The sequence below is a fragment of the Schistocerca americana genome, unplaced genomic scaffold (assembly GCF_021461395.2).
Source record: "Schistocerca americana isolate TAMUIC-IGC-003095 unplaced genomic scaffold, iqSchAmer2.1 HiC_scaffold_177, whole genome shotgun sequence".
NCBI classification, from domain to species: Eukaryota; Metazoa; Arthropoda; class Insecta; order Orthoptera; family Acrididae; genus Schistocerca; species Schistocerca americana.
In genome coordinates, this window is record NW_025725864.1 from 322444 (window position 1) to 327443 (window position 5000).

The 5000-nt window shown below is 52.0% G+C and overlaps 1 non-coding gene across 1 annotated transcript in view; it reads left to right on the forward strand.

The window, feature by feature from the left end:
- Positions 1–3928: 3928 nt before the first annotated feature.
- Positions 3929–5000, forward strand: part of LOC124571642 — a 1910-nt gene continuing 838 nt past the window's right edge. Inside the window, exon 1 of the ribosomal RNA XR_006971959.1 lies at positions 3929–5000. This exon is cut by the window's right edge and continues 838 nt beyond it. This is a non-coding gene — a ribosomal RNA (small subunit ribosomal RNA).

Sequence of the window (5000 nt, forward strand, 5' to 3'; positions counted from 1 at the left end):
AGCATGGAATGAGAGCGCCGCCTGTCATGAGCCAAAGGTGCATCCTGACGTGGCAAATCAGATGATGCCGCAGGCATCCACTTACTATAATCACAATCAACAAACCGGCCGCCCCGCCCCGCCCCCCATTAAACCTTTCCTTACAACAATGTGTACCTTAACCTAACCTATATCGTACCGTAACCTAACCTATATCGTACCGTAACCTAACCTATGTCGTACCGTAACCTAACCTATGTCGTACCGTAACCTAACCTATGTCGTACCGTAACCTAACCTATGTCGTACCGTAACCTAACCTATGTCGTACCGTAACCTAACCTATGTCGTACCGTAACCTAACCTATGTCGTACCGTAACCTAACCTATGTCGTACCGTAACCTAACCTATGTCGTACCGTAACCTAACCTATGTCGTACCGTAACCTAACCTATGTCGTACCTTAACCTAACCTATGTCGTACCTTAACCTAACCTATGTCGTACCTTAACCTAACCTATGTCGTACCTTAACCTAACCTATGTCGTACCTTAACCTAACCTATGTCGTACCTTAACCTAACCTATGTCGTACCTTAACCTAACCTATGTCGTACCTTAACCTAACCTATGTCGTACCTTAACCTAACCTATGTCGTACCTTAACCTAACCTATGTCGTACCTTAACCTAACCTATGTCGTACCTTAACCTAACCTATGTCGTACCTTAACCTAACCTATGTCGTACCTTAACCTAACCTATGTCGTACCTTAACCTAACCTATGTCGTACCTTAACCTAACCTATGTCGTACCTTAACCTAACCTATGTCGTACCTTAACCTAACCTATGTCGTACCTTAACCTAACCTATGTCGTACCTTAACCTAACCTATGTCGTACCTTAACCTAACCTATGTCGTACCTTAACCTAACCTATGTCGTACCTTAACCTAACCTATGTCGTACCTTAACCTAACCTATGTCGTACCTTAACCTAACCTATGTCGTACCTTAACCTAACCTATGTCGTACCTTAACCTAACCTATGTCGTACCTTAACCTAACCTGTATTGCGCCTTAACCTAACCTGTATTGCGCCTTAACCTAACCTGTATTGCGCCTTAACGTAACCTGTATTGCGCCTTAACGTAACCTGTATTGCGCCTTAACGTAACCTGTATTGCGCCTTAACGTAACCTGTATTGCGCCTTAACGTAACCTGTATTGCGCCTTAACGTAACCTGTATTGCGCCTTAACGTAACCTGTATTGCGCCTTAACGTAACCTGTATTGCGCCTTAACGTAACCTGTATTGCGCCTTAACGTAACCTGTATTGCGCCTTAACGTAACCTGTATTGCGCCTTAACGTAACCTGTATTGCGCCTTAACGTAACCTGTATTGCGCCTTAACGTAACCTGTATTGCGCCTTAACGTAACCTGTATTGCGCCTTAACGTAACCTGTATTGCGCCTTAACGTAACCTGTATTGCGCCTTAACGTAACCTGTATTGCGCCTTAACGTAACCTGTATTGCGCCTTAACGTAACCTGTATTGCGCCTTAACGTAACCTGCATTGCGCCTTAACGTAACCTGCATTGCGCCTTAACGTAACCTGTATTGCGCCTTAACGTAACCTGTATTGCGCCTTAACGTAACCTGTATTGCGCCTTAACGTAACCTGTATTGCGCCTTAACGTAACCTGTATTGCGCCTTAACGTAACCTGTATTGCGCCTTAACGTAACCTGTATTGCGCCTTAACGTAACCTGTATTGCGCCTTAACGTAACCTGTATTGCGCCTTAACGTAACCGATATTGCGCCTTAACGTAACCTATATTGCGCCGTAACGTAACCTATATTGCGCCGTAACGTAACCCACATTGCCCCTTAACGTAACCCACATTGCCCCTTAACGTAACCCACATTGCCCCTTAACGTAACCCAACACACGTTGGGCCTTAACCCAACACACGTTGGGCCTTAACCCAACACACGTTGGGCCTTAACCCAACACACGTTGGGCCTTAACCCAACACACGTTGGGCCTTAACCCAACACACGTTGGGCCTTAACCCAACACACGTTGGGCCTTAACCCAACACACGTTGGGCCTTAACCCAACACACGTTGGGCCTTAACCCAACACACGTTGGGCCTTAACCCAACACACGTTGGGCCTTAACCCAACACACGTTGGGCCTTAACCCAACACACGTTGGGCCTTAACCTGCTCTGTAATTGTCATACGACGCGTTAAATTAGTGTAGTGTTGCCTAACTGCAACCCCCGCAATATAGTTTGCTACTCGCACTGCCCGGTCCCCAGTGTATCGCTTCATGTTAAACACCTTGCAGCTATACACTGTAATGTGGATGGCAGCAGGACGTACATGCTCAATGCCCTTTGCAGTTGTTCATTGGCATTTGCAGTTGTTCATTGGCATTCGCATGTGCGAAGCACTTAGCCTACGCTGTGGTACGGCCTGTGTCAACTGTCCGCTGATGTTGTACGTCCAAATCACACACTGTACTGCACATTGGTCCTCATGTACTGAATGATACATCGTGGTACATGTGACCGTACAACGACTGCGCCAACAACGGCGAACCATGCGGTCCAAATGTTGTGCACTCAGCTACGTGTCGTCTCCCTATAAGAGCTGGATTGCAGTGTGGTATGCCCTGGATGGCGATCAGCATGAGCCGTCTGTTGATGTAGTGGCGCGTGTTGTCAGACGTAGTCGTCTCTTCTCACACACCGTGATAGCATGGTGCACTGCGTTCCACATCTGCGACATGCGACAGAGGCCGGTTGACAGTCGTTCGCGCAATGGACATCGCATACGTACGGGGGCCACCTTCCACGTGTTCGCGAAGCGTGCACATGTTGTTGCGTGTATGTGGGCAGACATAGTGTGTCGTGACACCTGACACAGGCATGCAACAATCGTTGAATTTGCAAATGGCGATGGACGCCTACGTTTGCTGGTGACGTTATGCAAATGAACAACTGGTAAACCGTTGTGGTGCGGTTGTTCTCGCTAGAGGTGAATCAGTGATGGCGACGATCGGTTGAGCTACCAACCGGTTGTTCCAGCGATACCCACCATGCCCACGAACGTGAATGGCATCTGGGTGTGAAGCGATACGCGGCGGTGGCTGGGTGGGACCGTCCCCGGCCGGTGAGGGGGGGCCTCCCGGCGTGCTGGCCGCGCGGTGCGTGGGCGCACGCGCTACAGCCGGCTGGTGGGGGCGGCCAGTGGCAGGCGCGCCGGCCGACGGAGGCGGCAGGCGGCGCAGCTGCGCGCCGGCGCACCCTGCACGCGGCGCCGTGCGGCCAAAGTAGGTCCTCGCGGGCCCGGTGCGAAGCGCGGTGGACATCTGCAGTGTGCTGGTCCGATTGAGGACTGTGTGCGCTGAGGATGCGCCGCCGCCCGGCGCTCGGCGCCGCGACGCCGTCTGCTGCTCGGTCGCCTCTGCGGTTCTCGCAGGTGGTTTGTATCGCAGCTGTGCGGACGTGTTGGCGCGTGCGCTGTGCTGGGAGAGTTCGCTTCGGCACCCAAGTGGGGCTTTTGTCCTTCTGTGGCGCTGGCGTTGGAGCTGCCGGTCACCGTAGGTGGCGCGTGTTGTCTCCCGCCGGCAATGCCACGACAGCACGCTCCCGGGCCTCTGTCGGCAGCGGCAAGCTCAGTTGGGAGCACGGGTGGTCGCACCTAAAGCGTCTACTCGCCAAACTCCGGGCGATTGCGCCTCTCTCGAACCCGACCAAGTACTTAGGACGGCGCTGCGCGCCGCCGGGACCTGAGAGGGTTTCGAGGTGTATTGTGCAGGGGAGCTCAGCCTCCTCCTGTTTGCAGAATAATTGAGCGGACGCTTGCGTGTTCGCGCGGGCCCCCGGGACACACTCCCGGGCGGCCGGCTGCTCAGCTCTAGTTGACGCAGCTCCCTGGTTGATCCTGCCAGTAGTCATATGCTTGTCTCAAAGATTAAGCCATGCATGTCTCAGTACAAGCCGCATTAAGGTGAAACCGCGAATGGCTCATTAAATCAGTTATGGTTCCTTAGATCGTACCCACGTTACTTGGATAACTGTGGTAATTCTAGAGCTAATACATGCAAACAGAGTCCCGACCAGAGATGGAAGGGACGCTTTTATTAGATCAAAACCAATCGGTCGGCTCGTCCGGTCCGTTTGCCTTGGTGACTCTGAATAACTTTGGGCTGATCGCACGGTCCTCGTACCGGCGACGCATCTTTCAAATGTCTGCCTTATCAACTGTCGATGGTAGGTTCTGCGCCTACCATGGTTGTAACGGGTAACGGGGAATCAGGGTTCGATTCCGGAGAGGGAGCCTGAGAAACGGCTACCACATCCAAGGAAGGCAGCAGGCGCGCAAATTACCCACTCCCGGCACGGGGAGGTAGTGACGAAAAATAACGATACGGGACTCATCCGAGGCCCCGTAATCGGAATGAGTACACTTTAAATCCTTTAACGAGTATCTATTGGAGGGCAAGTCTGGTGCCAGCAGCCGCGGTAATTCCAGCTCCAATAGCGTATATTAAAGTTGTTGCGGTTAAAAAGCTCGTAGTTGGATTTGTGTCCCACGCTGTTGGTTCACCGCCCGTCGGTGTTTAACTGGCATGTATCGTGGGACGTCCTGCCGGTGGGGCGAGCCGAAGGCGTGCGACGCGCCTCGTGCGTGCTCGTGCGTCCCGAGGCGGACCCCGTTGCAATCCTACCAGGGTGCTCTTGAGTGAGTGTCTCGGTGGGCCGGCACGTTTACTTTGAACAAATTAGAGTGCTTAAAGCAGGCAAGCCCGCCTGAATACTGTGTGCATGGAATAATGGAATAGGACCTCGGTTCTATTTTGTTGGTTTTCGGAACCCGAGGTAATGATTAATAGGGACAGGCGGGGGCATTCGTATTGCGACGTTAGAGGTGAAATTCTTGGATCGTCGCAAGACGAACAGAAGCGAAAGCATTTGCCAAGTATGTTTTCATTAATCAAGA